This window comes from Lutra lutra, chromosome 3 (assembly GCF_902655055.1).
Source record: "Lutra lutra chromosome 3, mLutLut1.2, whole genome shotgun sequence".
In the NCBI taxonomy this organism is placed as follows: domain Eukaryota; kingdom Metazoa; phylum Chordata; class Mammalia; order Carnivora; family Mustelidae; genus Lutra; species Lutra lutra.
Window position 1 is genome coordinate 155,950,835 of NC_062280.1, and position 20,861 is coordinate 155,971,695.

The 20,861-nt window shown below is 36.1% G+C and overlaps 2 pseudogenes; one reads left to right on the top strand and one right to left on the bottom strand.

Annotated features, from left to right (window-relative positions):
* Window positions 1-16,619: 16,619 nt before the first annotated feature.
* LOC125096504 (uncharacterized) lies at window positions 16,620-16,825 on the top strand (annotated as a pseudogene).
* A 1,794-nt stretch (window positions 16,826-18,619) lies between these two features.
* Window positions 18,620-19,385, bottom strand: LOC125095640 (peroxynitrite isomerase THAP4-like; annotated as a pseudogene).
* Window positions 19,386-20,861: the final 1,476 nt, after the last annotated feature.

A 20,861-nucleotide genomic window follows, 5' to 3' on the forward strand; every position in this document is an offset into this window, starting at 1 on the left:
CATAGCATTTGGGAGTGACTGAATCATTATTTTATAATTTTTCCTACTCATTAAAATGAAATATAGTCTTTTAATCTTTTTACATAACACCCTTTACATTTTTATCCTTGCATTTCATGGCTGCAATATGGAGAGTTTTTACAAGTCATCCTTGAATTTCTTCAGTTATCTTTTTTAAGCTATGTCTAATCTAAATTCATTTGTGAAATTAATTTCAGTTATTAGTTGAAATTATTTCATTATTAGAAGTTATCTTTGTTCCTAAAATTTTTTTCTTAGTTATTTAGAGAAAGATTTTTGTTCCTTGATCATGTTTTTCATTTCTTTTTTTCACGTGATTATTTTTATTATATATTCTATATCAGTAACTTCAGTATCTAAAACCTTTGTGTATTTCATTTCTTTCTGTTGTTTCTTTGGATATTATGGTATTATTTGTGTGGATTATGATTCTGTGTTATAATTTATGTTCCTAGAAATTTTTTTAGTGATAAATCCCTGAGAACTCAGTTAATCCAAAAAGGAGTTGCCTTTGCTTCTGCCAGATCCTTAGGAATGCTATTAACCAATAGTCACTTTATAATTAAGATTTCCATTTAAGGATTTTTGAACCATCCAAGTACTGGGATTTGTGAGCACACATTTGAGGAGGGCCAAATTATGGGGAGAGAATATATCTGCTCCAAACCCAGTAATAATATGGGGAAAAGGAAGTTCCCTTGCTGCTCTTTCTTCCTGCACAGCAGTTTATTTCAAGTTCACTGTCACACTGAATGTGTACTGCTCTAAGTTTTAGCATTATTCAGTGATGTCTAATCAGACTCACTGACTTGGGGGTAGAGTTAACATTCCAAGACCCACCCCTCCTTACCTCTCATGCTGTACCCCATATACACATTAAAAAGGAACCTCAGAATCACCAGTTATCTTCTTTGCCTTCAGTTTTATTATGGATTTCTAATTCTCTCATCAGTCCAATAATGGGTTTACAATTATGTTTTTTACGTTTTATGTAGAAATACCATAAAGCTGAAATGCAAATCTCTATCTCAGGTTTTTGTTTTTTGCTTTTTTTTAAAGAACAAACAAAATCTATCAAAAGTGATTATAAATTTACAGTGATTTTTCCTATATTTATTGAGTTCATCATATGTATCATATATTATGCGAGGTATTAAAGATATAAAGAATAGGATAAGATCTGCTTTTTGGAGCTCACAATCTCCAGGTGTGGAGACTTTCAGAAACCTAGACAATAGTAATAGAAAACTTTTGTGGGAACTTTGTGGACCACTTTTCTTTTTTTAAAGATTTACTCATTTATTTGAGAGAAAGAACATGAGCGAGAGAGCACAAGCAGGGGGAGCAGCAGAGGAAGAGGGAGAAGCAGACCCTCCACTGAGCTGGAAGCTTGATGTGGGGTTTGATATCAAGACCCTGAGATTGTGATCTGAACTGAAGGCAGTCTCTTAACTAACTGAGCCACTCAAGCCCCCTAGTGGACCACTTTTAATTGGCGTCGAGTATCTGAGGCAAGCTTTGCTGAAAAGGAGGTGTATAAAGTGGTTCATGATGACTTAGCAGAACATTGGCAGAAAGTGGGTTTAGGGATTTATTGCAAGATGAAGAAATAACTCATCTGGAGATTCTGTGTGGAGCTGGGAGCGTTGAGGTGGCTGAAGGATGAACTATGACAGGGTTTCAGGATATGCGTTTTGCTGGGTGCTGATCGTATTGGAAAGAAAGATTTTGAATAATTGCTAGATTAGGCATTTGAAAGTTTTCTGGTATTGAAAATATCCAGTAAGCTGGAAATTTAATGAGGAAATGAATGAGGATATCAGAAGATGCTTAAGATACATTTGCTCTTTGGAGAAATTGCAAGACTGTTGAACAGCTTCTTACTTGAATACAGATTTTTTTCATTTTACTTTAAGTTGGAGCTAGGAATAAAGGTAATTTTGACTTTCTCCAAAATTAATGATTTTAATGGAAAACGGTTGTATGTATACACACACAGACACACACACATATATATAATACTTCCTTGAGGCCCCTCTTTGTTGACAAATTTCTAGTAAGTCGACAAGAACTAGTATACTCACATACTCAAAATTCAAAACCTGTACCCTCACAAAACATTGCTATAGTTTTCTCCTGCCAGACCCTTTAATAGAGGATTTTCCCTTCTCTAGGATCTGAAACATTATTTTCCTCAGCACAGAGGAATAATGAGAAGAACAAATGCATAGAAAGACTTAGAAGAGGAAATTCCTGATTAAGATATTTGCCGAATCACTGTCTGGCTGAAAAGAAAGAACATTTGTCACAACAGGTGAATTTGCCAAAGTGAAGTGAGAACAGGTGACCGGGGTGAGCATAATGAGCTTGCCAAGGGAATCAAGTACAGCACATTTGTAGCAGCTGCTGGGCTTCAAGGAACCTTAGGGAATTTACCTGAGAGGTTGAGCCAATTTATCTACTAGCATCATTGCCAGGGATGTGTTAGGAACTTGAGAAACCAGCTTGTACATCAGGAACACAAAATATCATAGGAGTCACTGTGGAGAATATGTGATCCCAGCATCTTAAAGAGGAAGACAAGCCTGAGGTAGGTTTACAATGGCATTTTGTTCTTCAACAAACATCTTGACTATCCGCTGAAGACAGAGTACAGATTGATGTGCTGATGTGCAAAAGAAGGAATAAAATCCTACCCTTTAGGAACTCACCATCTACGAAACATGATACATGCATATATGATATGTTCATGAGACTGAAAAGAGATAGAGAAGTGTCAAAATGAATATGAAAACATTAGTGCTAAGTTTTAAAATTAGATTGGTCATGGTGAGCTAGAATAGATGGGCAGGGCTTAATAGAAGAGGATGTACTTGTGCAGAGTTTTGAAAATTGTGTTTGGGCCAAGGAGGATGAATATCTTACCTGAAGGAGTCACTTCCTTCTCCTGCAGGCATGGTAGACACCACTAATCAGTCATCTTTCCACTGAACCTGGAAGCAGTATTCATCGTTCTCAGTGTAGTGCTTATCAGAGGTGAAAAGTGTTTATCATCCCTGATTTGTATAGAGAAATTAAGGCAAGGGCATTCTAGGCAGAGGGTGGAACATGTGGAAAAGATTGGCCTTAGAATTTGTGTCCAAAAGAAGGTGAGGTTTTATGCTGAGTAATAGGGGAAGGAGGTTGGGTAGTTGCAGTGTGGATCCTAGATGTCCATTTAGAATATGTCTCACTTAGTCCCTGAGAGCCAGTTTTCTCTTTTTAGACCATTTTAATTGCAGTATGGTTGACATATAAAAAGCTATACATATCTGTGTAGACAACCTGATGAGTTTGTAGCTAAGTATATACCCGTGAAACCACATCTACGTTATAAACAGATCCATCACCTCCAAAGACTTCCTTCCACCCTCTTTATTTATTATTATTATTTCCTTTTTGTATGTATAAAAATACCTAACATAAGATCCACCTCCTTGGCAAAATTTTAAGTATAAAATATGTTATTGTTACTTACAGACTCCATGCTATGCAGCAAATCTCCAGGACTTACTCATCTCATATAAATGAATCTTTGTGTCCTTTGACTAATATTTCCCATTTCCCACTGCCTCTGGAAGACACTATCCTACTCTCTACTTTTATGAGTTTGACTATTTTAGATTCTTCATAAGTGTTGTGTAGTATCTGTCCTTCTGTGTCTAGCTTATTTCACATAGCTTAATATCCTCCAGGTTCATTCATATCGCTGCACCATGTAGATTTTTGTAAGCAAAGGCATGAAAAGATAATGGAGTAAGTAGTATTAGATTTTTATGTAAGGTTGAAAGGAAAAGGAATTTACATGGGTTTTGTCGTTATCTTAGAGTTTAGCATCTAAAACACTTCCCAATAATTTTAAGATTTTTCAGCTTATATGGTAGAGCTCATTTCTCACTATTGAATGCAAAATACTCACAGTCCAGGGTCCTTTGCAGCTAGGGAATGAGCACATACTCTACAAGGCTACCATGAGGAAGTCAGGTCCACCCCGGACCCAATCTGGCAATGAGTGGCATTCCATAGTATCAGCAGCAGCATGAGTAGCAAAAGGAGCTATTTCCTATTTCTAGGGAAAGCAGAGGCAGCAATATGCCAGGTCAGTGCAGTTGTCAAGGCAAGGGGTAGTAATAATGTCTGTGCCTAATAGAGAGGCAAAAATGTTGGTGATTCTTGCAACATGATGCTGCAGCCCTTAGCTGTTTAGCCCCAAGCACATCCTTTCACGACCCTTTCAACAAATGCCACTTTTGGGTAAGTGGACCAGATTGGTTTCTGTTGCATGCAGAACTGATCCAGGGGCATTCTAGTGAGAACAATATAAAAATGATGTAGCCACGTGTAGGTGGGCTCCCAAGCAAGTGTGATAGGACAAGTAATTTTCAAGAGCAAGTGAAAGGTATTGGTATCTAATTGTCTATAAGAATGAAGAGTGGGAAGTTTTTTTTTTTTTTAAGATTTTATTTATTCATTAGAGAGAAAGAGCACAAGCAGAGAGAGGGGCAGAAAGAGAGGGACAAGCTGAGTGGGGAACTCAACATAGGGCTTAATCCCAGGACAACAAGGATATGGCCTGAGCTGAAGACAGATGCTTAACCAACTGAGCCACCTAGGTGCCCCAAATGTAGAAAGGTTTTTAAGTGCTGGGTGAGCTACTCGAAAAATAATGGAGGACATCAGTGGAGGGGTGATCAGTGGGATGTGAGGAGCACATTGAATTATTTCGTGTTTGAGATATTTTCCTCTGTGATGAGACCATCTGTGCTTGCTAATTGGTTCCCATGGAAGGTAAGCTCTTGCTCTGTCACAGAGAGACAGATAGGGGTGTTACCAACCTCAACTTAAAAAGGATGGTGCTAGGTCCTTGAGAAGGACATTCCTGGAGTATAAAATTGTCAGGAAGCTTTTAAAAACGTTTACATTTCCAAGGGACAGTGAAAAAATTTAATTATAAGTTTTCTGAAGTAAATGCTTGAATAAATGGGAGGGAAGGAGGCCTAGGGTCAGTAAGTAGCCTAAGGTTTAGTCAAGCTGAGGGGTACCCCTAAATTCCTAATCAATTTCCTGGTCAATTCCAGGAGGAAGAAGGAGAAACACAGGAAGAACTGAAGTTATTTCTTTCTTTCTCAATAGATTTATTTCTCAATATTTATTTCTCAATAGATTGATGGAATGGAGTCACAGAGTGAGGAATAATGTCATTTTACAATATAATTTTTATTTTACAAAATATATTTTACAAAATATAAAACTTGACTTTTTGCATACCTGGTTGGCTATTGAGATTCATTAACACACACATTAAAGATTAATTATTTTTTCCATTTACATACTCCTTAGAGAATTTTTTAAAGACCTAACTATTTACAGCCCTCCCAAACTACAATTAGTGCCACAAACCAATACCAAAGTTTTGCCAATTTTTTTAAAAATTCAAATCTCTCCACATGTGGCAAAACCAACAGGACACTTGCATTGTTTTCATTATATGTAAGAAAATCAGTAAATAGAGCAGTAAGTGGCTATAAACTCAATAATCAACTTTAAGAAAGAGAATAATTTAACAATTATGACATGTATAAGTTAAAAAATGCAAAAATCTACATTTAAAATTATGCAAATAAATAATGAATTTTAATTGATACAAATATGTTGAATGAAATGGTTAATGTTGGAATGTAAAATTGTATGTGCATACAAATGGAATATATATTTAAGTATATTAGAATATAAGTACCAAAAAAATTCCAGAAATCACAAAATGACAGATGAGTGAAAATACACCAATAAATTCCAACAAAATTTCTCCTCAGTTACATTTCCTATTTTCTAAGTGATTTCCTGATTAATCCATATTAGTTGACCCATTTTGTTAGTATATCCATAAATTGATATTTTACTCTCTCGCTTTCATCAGAAATTGAGGTAATTTAAATTATGAGGTTAAAGTTCCACTAAGTGTTCTTCTAAGTAACCAAATGGAAAAAAATCAACATTAAGCAAACTGACTAGATGTTTTCTAATGTACTGAAAATTGATTTCCACTGGACACAGTTTTCTTCACTCTTTTTTTTTTTTTCATTTTAGCCCTTTATTCTGAGTTTTTTCCCTTGGAGAAGAATGTCAGTCTCATAGAAAAACAGTATATAACATGCTTCAATAAACCTAAAGATACCTGAAGCAGTTAAAGTGTTTGTGTAATACAGGCACTGATTTAGTTCCAGTACACATATTTCTGTTTTTATATTTGATTTGAGTATGACCTATTGTCCTTGTCTTTTTTCACCCCCTCTATTCTCTTATTCAACCCTTGGTGGGGAAAAGGGCTTTTAAAAAAGCTCTTTTTCTTTTTTGTTTTTTGTTTTTTTTTTCCATAGTAGACCTAAGCTCAAAAAGCAGGAAAAAGGTTATATTACTATCTTCTCATGTCGGATGTCCTCTGTTAGTGCATTGACTAATAAAGAATGTTTACCTTCAAGCGTAGTTTTATTTATGCAGTGAATGGTTGTTGAAGTTATATATAAGTTGAATTTTTAAGATATCCAACCATGTGTTAAATATGTATAGGGATGGCTCTATATAACTTGCCATGTAGTCTCTAAGAAATGTTTCTTTCTGGTTCTGATCTTTTCTATCTTGGCCAAGGAAAAAGCTGTACCTTCAATCTTTCATTTCTTTACCCTCTCCTGCAAGCTTGCAGTAGCTTGTTTGCAAAAATATTTTATCTTTTAGAAGATTTTATTCATTTATTTGACAGAGAGAGAGAGAGAGACTGTGAGAGAGGAAATACAAGCAGGGGGAATGGGAGAGGGAGAAGCGGGCTCCCCACTGAGCAAGGAGCCCGAAGTGGGGCTCAATCCCAGGACCCGGGGTTAATGACCTGGGCCAAGGGCAGATGCCTAACGTTGAGCCACCCAGCCACCCCTGAAAAGTATTTTAAAAGTTGACTGTGCATAAATGATCCCCCTGTTTGAAAGGTTTCTTTATTTCTGCTTGTTGTGGGTATCTGTGAGAGAACTAAAAACAAATGGATTATTCCATTGAAAGTTCACCTACTGTCCTAGAAATAGAGTATGAATTTTATAAAATAAATGGAGAAAGGAAATTAATATTAAATAAGGTCTTCATCTAATAATACTCAATTTTCTGCAGGGAAATGTTGCTATAACTCACATTACAGATAAAGAAGTTCAGAAAATTCTGGGATTTGGCCAAGATAGTGCAGTTCTTTTTTCCTTTTTTTATATTTATTTATTTATTTCAGAGAAAGAGAGAGAGCAAGCGAGCAGGTGGTAGAAGCAAAGGGAAAGAATCTCAAGCCGACTCCCTGCTGAGCGTGGAGCCTGACTCACAGGGCTCCATCCCAGGACTCCTGAGATCATAACCGAGCATGATATGAGTCAGACACCCAACCAGTAGAGCCACCCAGGTGCCCCTGATTTCTAAATCCATAGAAGTTAGCTTATAATAAGCTCTTTCCTATAATGACAACGGGTCACATTTATTAAGCACTTACCTTGTGCCAGAAGTTCTTCTAAGTCGTTTAAAAGTGTCATTGCTCGGGCACCTGGGTGGCTCAGTGGGTTAAGCTGCTGCTTTCAGCTCGGGTCATGATCTCAGGGTCCTGGGATGGAGTCCCACATCGGGCTCTCTGCTCCGCAGGGAGCCTGTTTCCTCCTCTCTCTCTCTCTCTGCTTGCCTCTCTGTTCACTTGTGATCTCTCTCTGTCAAATAAATAAAATCTTAAAAAAAAAAAGTGTCATTGCTCTCTAGTCACACCTGTAGTTGAATAATTTGGGATTATGAATCTATGTTAGGAGTAAGAGGTTACATCATGGGGAGCCATGGGGCATCTCAGTGGGAAACTATCAACAAGATTTACAGATTCGGGCCTATTATCCTGTAATTGGCCATTTTCAGGAAGATTTAAGGAAGCAGGACTTTGCTCCAGATTGGTTATGCTAATCTTATCTAGAAGGAGGGAAATAGAATAGGGCCAGAGCTATAATTGTGAAAGCAGTCACTCATGTGGCAGCATAAAGGAATGTTTGGGTTATTTTTGTTATTTGAACAATGTTCAAGTTTTCCTCTGTGTTTAGGCATGATTACAGAGTGACCTTGTTTTGTTCTTGAACCATCATAGTCATATAATAATATGTAGCCTTTTATGATGCTGATATTCTACAAAATTATTTATTTTTGGGGTGCTTGGGTGTCTCAGCCAGTTAAGCATCTGCCTTCTACTCAGGTCATGATCTCAGTGTCCTGGGATGGAGCCCTGTGTGGGGCTTCCTGATCAGCAGGGAGTCTGCCTCTCCCTCTGCCCCTCTCCCTGCTTGTATGCATGCTCACGCTGTCTCAAATAAATAAATAAAATCTTGAAATTAAAAAAATTGTTTATGTTCAATAGGAGAAAATCAAGGCCTAGTTGACAGTACAGATTAGTTCCCAGATGTCAAAGGCCACCTTTCTCATTCTTAGCCCCCACTTTAGGCCCGGACAGATGAAATCAGGCCACAGGACATTCATTCATGCCATCTGGATTTCTACCATTGTTAAGATTTTATTGATCAGAAGTTTCTTAAGAGAATGTAGTCTGTGGTTGGACTAGAGGCAGTCTCTCTGCCTTCTTTGGTTGTGAGAGGAGTTTTTGAGGGGGCAGTGGGCGCACAGACACATCTAAGACCCTGAACAGGATCCATCAGCTGGATGTAATACAAGCAAAATGTATTACAGAAACAAAATGATTATTAGTACTTGAAACAAGCTTTAAAGTCAGGAGTCTAGATTATAAAACCCAGGCACTGTATCTGCTAGTTCTAAGAAAGAGTTACTGTAGCCTTATTTATTATATTAAGATATTGAGAGGAAAAAGCCATTAATATCTATAAATCGGTGTTAAATAAATTATAGTGCATTAATAAAATGCAACACCTTTCACCCAGTTAAAGATGGTATTGCAGATAAGCATTAACATTTTTTTTTAAAGATTTTATTTTAATTATTTATTTGACAGAGAGTGAGAGAGAGATCACAAGCAGGTGGAGAGGCAGGCAGAGAGAGAGAGGGGGAAGCAGGCTCCCCACTGAACAGAGAGCCCGATGCGGGGCTCGATCCCAGGACCCCGGGACCATGACCTGAGCCAAAGGCTGAGGCTTTAACCCACTGAGCCACCCAGGCGCCCCAATAAGCATTAACATTTAATAGATATTTATGATGTGTGTTTATGTGAAGACTTCAAGTTACTAAGCAGAATATTGACATTAATCTATATGCATAGAAAAATGTGTGGATATAAGTTTATGAAAGTATTAACTGTATTCATCTCTAAGAGGTGTGCTTGTGGGAGATTTTAAATTTATTTCATCTTTTGACTTATTTGTAGATGCTCATTTTTCTATGGCCAAATGTATTGCCTTTGTAATGAGTAAAAAAAAGGGACACAAATATTTCTTTGCATGATGGAATTGTGCTTGATTTCTATTTTTGTGTATTTTGTGATTTTTAAGATATCCTAAAATAAACTATTATCAATATTATTAACTACAATAAGAACACAACGATGTTAACATTTTTTAAATCCCAATTTATAAAAAAATATGAAATTATGAAACTAATAAGTTTAGGCATGCCTGCCAACTCAAATGTGAGGTCATCTACAGAGCACAGTGACTTTATTTTAGGTTAGCTTTATATTAAGTTTTAGTATTTGGCTGGGTCTGATTCTGATTGCCCTTCATTTTCAGCTGTTTCAGGGAGGGGAATAAGGCTGTTTTATTTTTTTAATTACTAGTTCAAAGTATAATATTTTGAATTTAATTAAATTCACAATTAATATTTATTGCTTCTACAATTGTGTGAAAATAATACAAAAATGTTCTCCTTTTTAATGTATAAACTCTTTTTTGGTAACTGCTTTCTAAATATTAATAATTTTGAAAAATAGAAATGATAGAATCCTTGACCTATTCATGACCTCCTTGGAAAATTTAGCTTGCCATAGTTTAATAAATACTGACAGAAGACAGGAGACTCCTGGGTAGGTGGCAGAAACAATATGTCACTTATAACAATAGCAGCCAGAGTAACATTGTGGTGTTGCTTGTCTAAGCCCCAGTTCTGGGGTGCCTGGGTGGCTCAGTCAGTTAAGTGGCTACCTTATCCTCAGGTCATGATCTCAGGGTCCTGAGCTCAAGCCCCACATTGGGCTCCCTGTGACAACTCCCTCTTGCTCCCCATGATCATACTCAATCTCTCTTTCTCTCAGCTGAATTGTAAGCCCCAGGTCCCACAGGGCAACTAGAGGAGGGCCAGGTGATGCCTGTATACACAGTGGAGTATGTTATAGAAGAACCTTGAGTTTAGGAAGTCTGATCTGAGAGAGGGGCCTTATGTATTACACCCTGTAAGTATAGCTGCTCCAGAGTTGAGTGCTTGTTTTTATTATATTGGAAAGTAAATAAATCTCCAGCAAATATTGCCTATCTTCCAAAGCTTCTTGCTATACAAAACTCTTTGAAAAAGATAATCCAAAGCAAGTTACATGTCACAGAACAATTGCAACTCTTCCCACTAGTGATAAAGATTGCTTTACATTGCTTTAGTTTGCATGATTACCTTTATGGGCTTGCATTACTATGTAAAGTGAGGACTACATTCACACACATGCACACACACACACATACACACGATCTTAGAATTTGAATCAAGTTTTAAAATTTGGCTTAAAATCTATCTATCTACACCCCCCAGACACATATATACATATACATATACATATACATATACATATACATATACATACACACACACACACACACACATATATATATATTTTTTAATAAATAAATGACTTTAGTTTTTCCTGGCAGTTTTTTAATATTTTATTTCCCTATTCTTCAGCTCATAATTTACTGCCTTTCATAGTTATATGCAGTACAATCTTCAAGTCAAGCTTTCATTAATGACATTTGGCTTTTTCTTGTTTTCCCTATTCTTAAATGACTTAGAATGGGTTTCTATTTATTTCTTTCATACAATAAACTTGTCTAAGTATATAATTTTGTGATATCAACTTACCCAATAACTTAGTAGACACTACACTTGTTGCAGTGGGAAAGTCTGGGACAAACTTGGTTTTAACATCTTTTATAGAATATGAAATCATGGAATTCCATGCTTCTCAAAGGAATGCACTATTGAAGACACATGCTTCACTATATGAAGACACATGCTGGTGTCCCAGGCATTATGTAAGCCTTAAAGACAAATGCATCATTTCTCACCTTAAGTGTCAATATTACATAAAAGTGATTTGGTTCTCTCTCTATTTTTTTTAAATGATACTTTTTAATATTAAAACAGGCATACATATATTATAAATCAGGATAGGGAATCCATGAAATTTGATGATAAAACAAGAAAAGTAATTTGAAAATTCGTGTGTGACAGGTAATTTACACTATATGCTTTAAACTCACTGGGGATATTTTCCCCTTTCCACTGACATTAATGACATTCTGTTAAATATACTTAAGAACCACTTAGAGAAATTCTGTATTCCAGTTACCAGATTTGTTTCTTTTGCTTTCCATGTCTTCTTTACAGTTTTTGGAATTGCATGTCTCAGAATTTATAGTATCACCGTTAGTCTTCCTTGTACTGCCAAGCTGTTTTATGCTAAGGAAAATCTGGGCAAAAATGTTGAGAGGATTAATATACCACGCAAGACAGAGCTGTATCAGAATTAAGGATTTATCACATTCCACTTGCTAATTGAAGGGATTGGTGATTTGGGAAGTAAAAAAAATGGTCTGAACTCTACATTTATATCTGTGCATGCACATCTGTGTGTTCACGTACATTCACAAAACCAACGGGGGTAAGTTCTAATCCTTATTAGGTGCTTACTGTGTGTCTCCCGTTCTTCATTTATTTACTCATTTACAAATTTGTCCTTAAAGATACTTCAATTTATCTTAAATATACTTTTAGCATTTAACTTAAATAGCATTTCATCTATCATTAAATATTCCTTTATATTATTGTTTTAATCCACATAGTATTCCACATACTGAGATACTTTTTAAATGCTTTTTAACAGTTTCTCTGTCCTTGCACTTTTAGGTTCTTTCTAGCTTTTAATTACTATAAATATCATTATATATATATATCTATATATATATATATATATATAGCTGCTCACCTCTACCTTTTTTCTTAACACAAATTATTAGAAGTAAATTTCTGACTCAATATGTATGGTTACTTTTAAGGATAATGATGCACTTCTTTCTTCAAGAAAATATACCAATTTATAACTGGAAAAATATTGGAATCATTGTTTCTCTAGACCCTAATTAACAGTATTCTAGCCCTTTAAAACATCTTTGCTGATTTCAAAAGCTAATATTCTAGAGATACTGAGTCAGTTTTCATAAGAGACAACCAGCTCGTCAAATGCCCAGAAGAGGAAGCCTGATCTATTATGACACGGTCGTGCAACTCTGGATATGGCTGGAGGGAGTGGGGCTGTGAAACAACTGGCTCAACACAAGTTGCAGTCATCGGATTTTCTTTCATTAAGCAAAACTGAGACATGAAAACTGGGTGACATAATGGGAAAATTTAAGCCAGCTATCATCACAAACCATGAATTAATTTTATGGTTTTATGAGAGTTGTAATAGGCTGTGTGCAATAAGTGGAAAAGTAGATCTTCAGAAAAACGAAGTAAATGCACTCAGAGAAAGAACAAAAGAGAATGTGAGGTTCCAGGAGGATACAGAAACACAAAGGGAGTGATCGATTGATGTTTTACTACTTGTCTGGATCCTGTTCTTCCAATGATGAGTTCTGTGAAATTATTCCTTATCATTTATTTTTTACATTTTACTTTTTTTTTTTTGGTGTGCCAAAGGTGTACCTACTCTCTGTCACTATACAACACTACTACAATATCATTGACTATATTTCCCTATGCTATACCTTCATTCCCATGACTAATTCATTCCATAACTGGAAGCCTGTACCTCCTACTCCCCTTCACCCATTTTGACCACCCCCTCATCGTCATCCCCTCTGTCAGCCTGACAGTGTATTCTCTGTATTTATAGGTTTGATTCTGCTTTTTGTTTGTTTGTTTATTCATTTGTTTTACTTTTTAGATCCCACATATAATTGAAATCATATGATATTTGTCTTTCTCTGTCTGAATTATTTCACATAGCATAATACCTTCTAGAGCCATCCATGTTCTTTCAAGTGACACAATCTCATCCTTTTTTATGTTTACATAATCTTCCATTGTGCGTGAATGCATGCGCTCGTGTGTGTATGTGTATGTGCCCCTTTCCTTATTAGACACTTAAGATTGCTTCCATATCTTGGCTATTATAAATAATTTTGCAATAAACATATGGGTGCATCCGTCTTTTTAAATTAGTGGGTTTTTTTTCTTTTAGCAAATATCCAGTAGTAGAATTATTTGATCACTTGGTATTTTTATTTTTAATTTTTTTTTTTAAGGAAACTCCATAGTATTTTCCACAGTAGCTATACGAGTATACATTCCCACTAACAGTGTATGAGTCGTTCTTTTTTCTCCACATTCTTGCCAACTCTTTTTATTTCTTATCTTTTTTATTTTAGCCATTCTAACAAGTGTGGGTGGTATCTCAATGTGGTTTTGATTTGCATTTTCCTGATAATTAATGATGATGAGCATTTTTTCATGTGTCTGTTGATCATTTATATGTCTTTGGAAAAACCTCTCTTGAGGTCCTCAGTCCATTTTTTTAACATATTGTTTATTTTTTGTTGTTGAGTTATAAGTTCTTTCTGTATTTTGGATATTAACCCCTTATCTGATATATCATTTGCAAACGTCTTCTCCCATTCAGTAGGTTGCCTTTTGTTTTGTTGATGGTTTCCTTCACTGTGCAAAAGCTTTTTATTGTGGTAGAGTCCCAATAGTTTCTTTCTGCCTTTATTTCCCTTTTCTGGGAGACATATTTTAAAAATGTCTCTACGGCTGATATCATAGAAATTACAGCCTGTGTTCTCTTCTAGGATTTTTATGGTTTTAGGTCTCACATTTAGGTCTCTAATCCATTTTGAGTTTATTTTTATGTATGGTATAAGAAAGTGGACCAGTTTCATTCTTTTGCACATGCTGTTCAGTTTTCCCAGTACCATTTGTTGAAGAAACTTTTTTTTTCCCTATTGTATATTCTTGGTTCTTTACCAAGATTAATAGATTAATTGGCTGTATAAGTGTGTTTTTGTTTTTGTTTTTTGCTGGGCTTTCTTTTCTGTTTTACTGATTATGAGTCTTTTTTGTGTGTGCCAGTATATTGTGTTGATTAATACAGCTTTGTAGTATATCTTGAAATCTGGAATTATGATACCTCCCTTTGTTCTTCTTTCTTAAGATTATTTTGGCTATTCAGAGTCTTTTGTAGTCCCATTGTAGTATTTGTTCTGGTTCTATGAAAAATACTATTGGTATTTTGATAGGGATTGCATTAAATCTGTAGATTGCTTTGGGTAGTATGGACATTTTAATATCAGTTTTTCCAGTCCATGAGCATGGAATATTTTTCCATTTGTTTGTGTTGTCTTCAGTTTCTCTCATCAGTGTTTTATAGATTTCAGAGTACATATCTTTCATCTCCTTGGGTAAATTTTTTTTTTCCCTTGGGTAAATTTATTCCAAGGTATTTTATTCTTTTTGGTGCAATAGTAAGTGGAATTGTTTTCTTAATTTCTCTTTTTGCTACTTTGTTATCAGTATCTAGAAATGCTACCGATTTCTGGGTATTAATTTTATATCTTGCATATTAACTGGATTTATTTATTACTCCTAATAGTTTTTTGGTGGAGTCATCAATGTTTTTTATGTATAGTATCATGTCATCTGTAAATAGTGACAATTTAACGTTTTCCTTACCAATGTGGTTGCCTTTTATTTCTTATTCTTGCCTTATTGCTGTGGGCTAATACTTCCAAGTACGATGTTGAATAAAAGTGACAAGAATGGATATTTTTGTCTTGTTCTTGATCTTAAAGGGAGAGTTGTCAGTTTTTCAACATTGAGTATGATGTTAGCTGTGGCCTTTATTATGTTGAGATATGTTCTCTCTAAACGTACTTTGTTGAGAGTTTTTATCATGAATAGATGTTGAATCTTCTCAAATGCTTTTTCCGCATTTATTGAGGTGATCACGATTTTTATTATTTGTTTTGTTGCTGTTGTGTATCACATTGATTGACTTGCAAAAATCGAACCATATTAGCATCCCTGCAATAATTCTCACTTGATCATGATGAATGATCCTTTTAATGTATTATTGAATGTGGGTTGCTAATATTTGGTTGAGTATTTTTGCATATATATTCATCAGGGATATTGCCCAGTATTTTTCTTTTTTTTGTGGTGTCTTTGTCTGGCTTTGGTTTCAAGGTAATGTTGGCCCTAGAGAGTACATTTGGCAGCTTTTCTTTCTCTTCTGTTTTTTGGAATGCGTTGAGTAGAATGGATATTAATTTGTCTTTTTTAAAAAATATTTAAAGAGAGAGAATTCACAAGTAGGCAGAGAAGCAGGCAGAGGGGGAGGAGGAAGCAGACCCCCTGCTGAGTAGAGAGCCAGATGTGGGGCTCAATCCCAGGACCCTGGGATCATGACCTGAGCCGAAAGCAGAAGCTTAACCCACTGAACCACCCAGGTAGTCCTATTAATTTGTCTTTAAATGTTTGGTAGAGTTCACCTGTAAATTTATCTGGTTCTGGACTTAGATTTTTTGGTAGTTTTGATTACTGATTCAATTTCATTACTAGTAATCATTCTGTTCAGATTTTCTATTTCTTCCTGTTTCTAGGAATTTATTTCTTCTAGATTGTCTAATTTGTTGGCATAATTTTTTTTGTAGTATTCTCTTATAATTCTTTATATTTCTGTGGTGTCAGTTGTTACTTCTTTTTCACTTCTGACTTTTTTTACTTGAGTTCTTTCTCCTTTTTTCCTGATGTGTCTGGCTAAGGGTTTATCAATTTTATCTTCTCAAAGAACCAGCTCTTGATTTCATTGATTTTTTTTCTATTTTTTAAATATCCATGTGATTTATTTCTGCTCTGATCTTTATTTCCTTCCTTCTACTCATCTTGGGTTTTGTTTGTTCTTTTTGTAGTTCCATAGGTGTAAGGTCAGATTGTTTATTTGAACTTTTCCCTGTTTATTGGGGTAGGCCTGTTATCACTGTGTCCTTTTTGATTGAGCTTATGAACAGCCTGTTTTTTAACCTTTGTTTGGTGTTCTTTAAGATGTATTTATTAAGATAAAGTAGGGAGGTGAGGTGAGTTTATTTGAACCTAAATCTCTAAGCAGTGTTATCAGCAATCATGTTATTTATGTGAGCTAATCCAACCATTTATTGGGCAATCCAGGATTTCCTAGGTTCTAGATGAATATATTAGAGTTGCTGTGACCATCATTCCAGAGAAACAGAAGGATCTGGGTAGAGTCCCTTTTAGGAAAGGTGATATCACTGAAGTGCTGTGAATGGACTGTTAAAGAGGTGAGGGTCATGCTGTTCAGATATCTTTGAAAGATGTCTATTTTAAAGAAAGGACCACAAGGAGGATGTTCAGTGTTCTCTCTTGAGCATGAAGCTGGCTTTAGGTGTTGCTTCCACAGCTGCCTATCGCCATTGATGACATTCTTTTCTCCCTTTAGGGAAGTAGGAGGAGAGGACATAGTTTGAATGGTTTCTGTTGAAAAAAAGAAAAGAAAAAAAGAAAGAATGGAAAGATGGCTAGCTATTAATTAGGTATCACCATGCTAACAGAAATAGAAATGGGGTTGTCTTGAGCCTATCAGTGGAGCAGTTTCTGGAGATAACAATGATGACAAAATGTTTTTTGAGAGAATGTGCCCACTGCCCATCAGGTTTTGTTGATCACTGCAAAGAAGCACAGGATGTCAAGGAGCCTAGCCTTCTGATTTTGCATATGTATCTGTATATATCTGTATGCATTTTAGTAAGCCAGTTAACTTCCTTATAAATTATTTTCTTCCTTTAGTTAGTTGGAAGAAAAATATCTGATCTCCCTATTTCACAAATTCATTTACTAGAAAAAGAAAATAAAGGACCTGAAAATGTTTTAAAAACTTAAAACACTACTGTCACTGATATTTTATATTGTTATATGGGAGATACCATCTTATTGAAATTTGACCTCTGTTACTAGATGGTCACATTAACACTGGAGTTCACGGTAAGTCCTATGCAATTCATTCTGAAAAGGTTAGGAGAATACTGATGAGTGCTTATTATTGAGCTTGGAAGTTAATAACACACTAAAACCTACTATTAACACTCCTAAAACTGAAAAAAAAAATATATATATATATATACTTGGCAATAGGTTTTGGCCAGTTGACATTCAGTTATTTTCAGCTAGCTGAACATGGCTAAATTTTTTTAACTTCGTATTTTTTTTTAATTAAAAACCTTTTTGAATGTTCTTAATCAAGATCATATTTAGTCTTTTATTTCAACTAGTCTAATTAGCTAATGGAGCATGCTCTAGTGGTAGGCTGAAGGATCAGGTAACAAAATAATAAGGTAAAAATATATTTCCTAGCAATTAGAGCATCAGATATTTCAGTCCTCACCAGATACTTTTAGACATTCATGTCTGAATGACTATTTTAGATTAATAATTGCTTCATTTTTATATTATCTTGACATTAAGCAGACTACTTTTCATGATGATTTACATTATGTTTTCTTGATCACAATGCAACTAGTTCAAAGTATGTTAGTGTTATTCTGATCTTACAGTTGTTATAAAATACAATTTAATATCATGATTCTGTATTAAATTAATATGTTTTTTTAAGGATTTATTTATTTATTTATTTGACAGAGATAAATCACAAGTAGGCAGAGAGGCAGGCAGAGAGAGAGGAGGAAGCAGGCTCCCTGCTGAGCAGAAAGCCCGATGTGGGGCTCGAACCCAGGACCTGGGATCATGACCTGAGCCGAAGACAGTGGCTTAACCCACTGAGCCACCCAGGCGCCCCCAAAATTAATATGTTTTTTGATTCATAAAATAATTCTAAGAACAATTATGTGAAGGTAAAAAGACTTAATTTTCAAGGATTTTATTATTCAGAAATGCTAATGAACATGGTTATTAGCCAAATTCTTGCTTCAAGACCTGTATAGCAGTATTAAATCATGGTTAGAAACTTAAAATAATATTTGTAGTAATACACATGTAAGTAATTAGTTTTATACATTATAAATTTCATCCTAATAATAAAAACATTTAAATCATTTATCTGTATGGAGTCCCTTCTCCCCGCCCCCCTTTTTTTTTTTAAATAAGTTTCTGTTGTTTTTTTCTATACCTTTACAGGTTCAAGTAGCAATACTCTTGATTCCATGAAGAAGGCTGGTCACACGCCCGACTGCTGTGGAGCATGGACTTAGAAGCTGAAGTGTCATGACACACAGATGACCAGGCCCCACCTAGGACAAAGTTCTACTCTGCATCAGGATGTCACCTTCTTGTAGTTAGTATGAAGATGCTGAGTCATGGACTGTGTAGTGATTGCCATGGAAACTGTTCAAGTTTGACTTCAGTCTGAATTTTCAGGTAATCTGACCCACATAGGGCTCCTTGGCAAAGATAGCCTGGGGAATGGAGTGGGACACCATGCACAGCTCCTGCTGGTACACTTTGCCCTCTACCTCTACAATACCTGAGTTCTGAGTGCTAACGCCACCTTGTTGGTGTTGGGCTTCAGGTGGATGAAGCTATACTCCCTGTGTATGATTTATGTGTCAGGGTGGAAGGTGTCAAACCAGAATTTCTACAGGGACTGAACTACATGGGAGATGTGTACCTCTTCTAGGTACTAGAAGTTTGTAGCATTGGGTAGGTCCTGGTGGATCTGGCATCCAGATAACCTGCATCCAGGATGGTGGTGCCACAATTGAGTTCATCTTGGGGGGGTTGCAGCTAGGGGCGGAAGGTGACTCCAGCTTTTTCTGAAGCTTGTGCACCTGGCTGTTAGATTGGCTGATCCTCTGCCTTCAGCTCATCATTCTCCACCTGCTCCTGCAGGCAGTATGCCTGGCTCTTGTTCTGCTGGAAGAAGCAGGGGAAATGTAGCAAGTTGATAAGTATGCAGGTCCCCAGTGCTGACAGGATGATCTTGGTGGTGGACATGGTACTGGCCTTTGCTGTCCTCGTTCTGCAGTTTCCATAGCTGGCTTCAGGGTGACATCTGGCAGAGGGGCAGAGGGGCTCTTGGAGGGCTTCTTGGACATTCTGTGAGCAAAAACTTAGGGGCCTCAGAGCCAAGTCCTTGTTGTACCCTAGGCTAGTCCTGCAGCAGCCAGTCTCTTTGTCTTTTAGTGGACAGGCTCTGAGTGTGCTTGGAGAATAAAATGAGCTAATAAATTTGTATGCCTCAGATCCTGGGGTCAGGTAAAGTTGCCCATAGAAATGGCACTTTAATCTACCAGATCCCCTCCTGGGAGGTGATGTTCTCACTGCCAGCATCTACAGAACATGTGTTTGCTTCTCCTTGGCTGCCTGACTCTGTGGTGGCTAGTCTCCTGGAGTTCCTTCCTGAGACTGTTTTGCCTGCTCCTGACTGGTGACCTTCTGGGCTGTGCTAGATGTGATGCTCAGACCCTTCCCCTTAACATAGATTGTTTCAAATGTCTTTTCATATAATCTCCCACTACATTTTACTGTTGTACTCTCATGTTTCATTTTGAAATAATGTAAAATTTTTTTTCTAGAAGTACAGTTAATTCTGCATGAAGTACTTGGATTCTTTTCTGTAAAGCTCTTATAAGGATACTTCTATTATATATAACTAATATCAAAATTATAGTCATTTCCTATTATCCTTTTAATCAACATCATCCATAATACAAAAAAAGTAAGACCTAATTCTATAGTTAAATTCCTCAGTCTAGTTGGAAGGCTGCATCTTTCCATGAACTTAAATAGATATGGAATTGTAAAAAGAGATAAAATTAATTAACAGCAAGAGTGTAAATATTTTAATTGGAAATTATCACAAAGCCATGTAAATTTTAGTGCTTTTCTCCCTCATCCACATCTAGCAAAAAATCAGAAAGTGAGTCATGAAGACAACTAAAACAACAGGCTAAATCATTTCAAAAGAAATTTTTTTTCCTCAGTGACTTAGTAAAATTTTTGTAATATTTGCATTTTAACTGATGAATTAAGTTTTATTCTTTGGAATTTTTAGTGTTAAATTAAAAAAAACATTAACTAGATGACTAAAGGCTCTCTGGGAAATTGCTTATATGCATTAGTATTGGAATCAGTTATTCAGAATGCAGTGGAAGCTCCACTGAAAATTTCTCCTCAGGGCAATTACCTTATAAGTTCTGTGATTTTTATAAGATGGTTCTGGCCTGTGCTGAGAACGGTGGCTGGTTAGGGAAGACTTTAAAGGGAAGAAAGTATAATTGATAGCCTCAGCAGTCTAGTCAAGAAGTATTAAGGCTTAACTCTAATAGGGTGATGTTGATATAAGTTGATAGTAGAGGTAGTACAAAAGAAAATGTAGGGGGCGCCTGGGTGGCTCAGTGGATTAAAGCTTCTGCCTTCAGCTCGGGTCATGATCTCAGGGTCCTGGATCGAGCCCCGCATCCGGCTCTCTGCTCAGCGGGGAAACTGCTTCCCTTCCTCTCTCTCTGCCTGCCTCTCTGCCTACTTGTGATCTCTGTCTGTCAAATAAATAAATA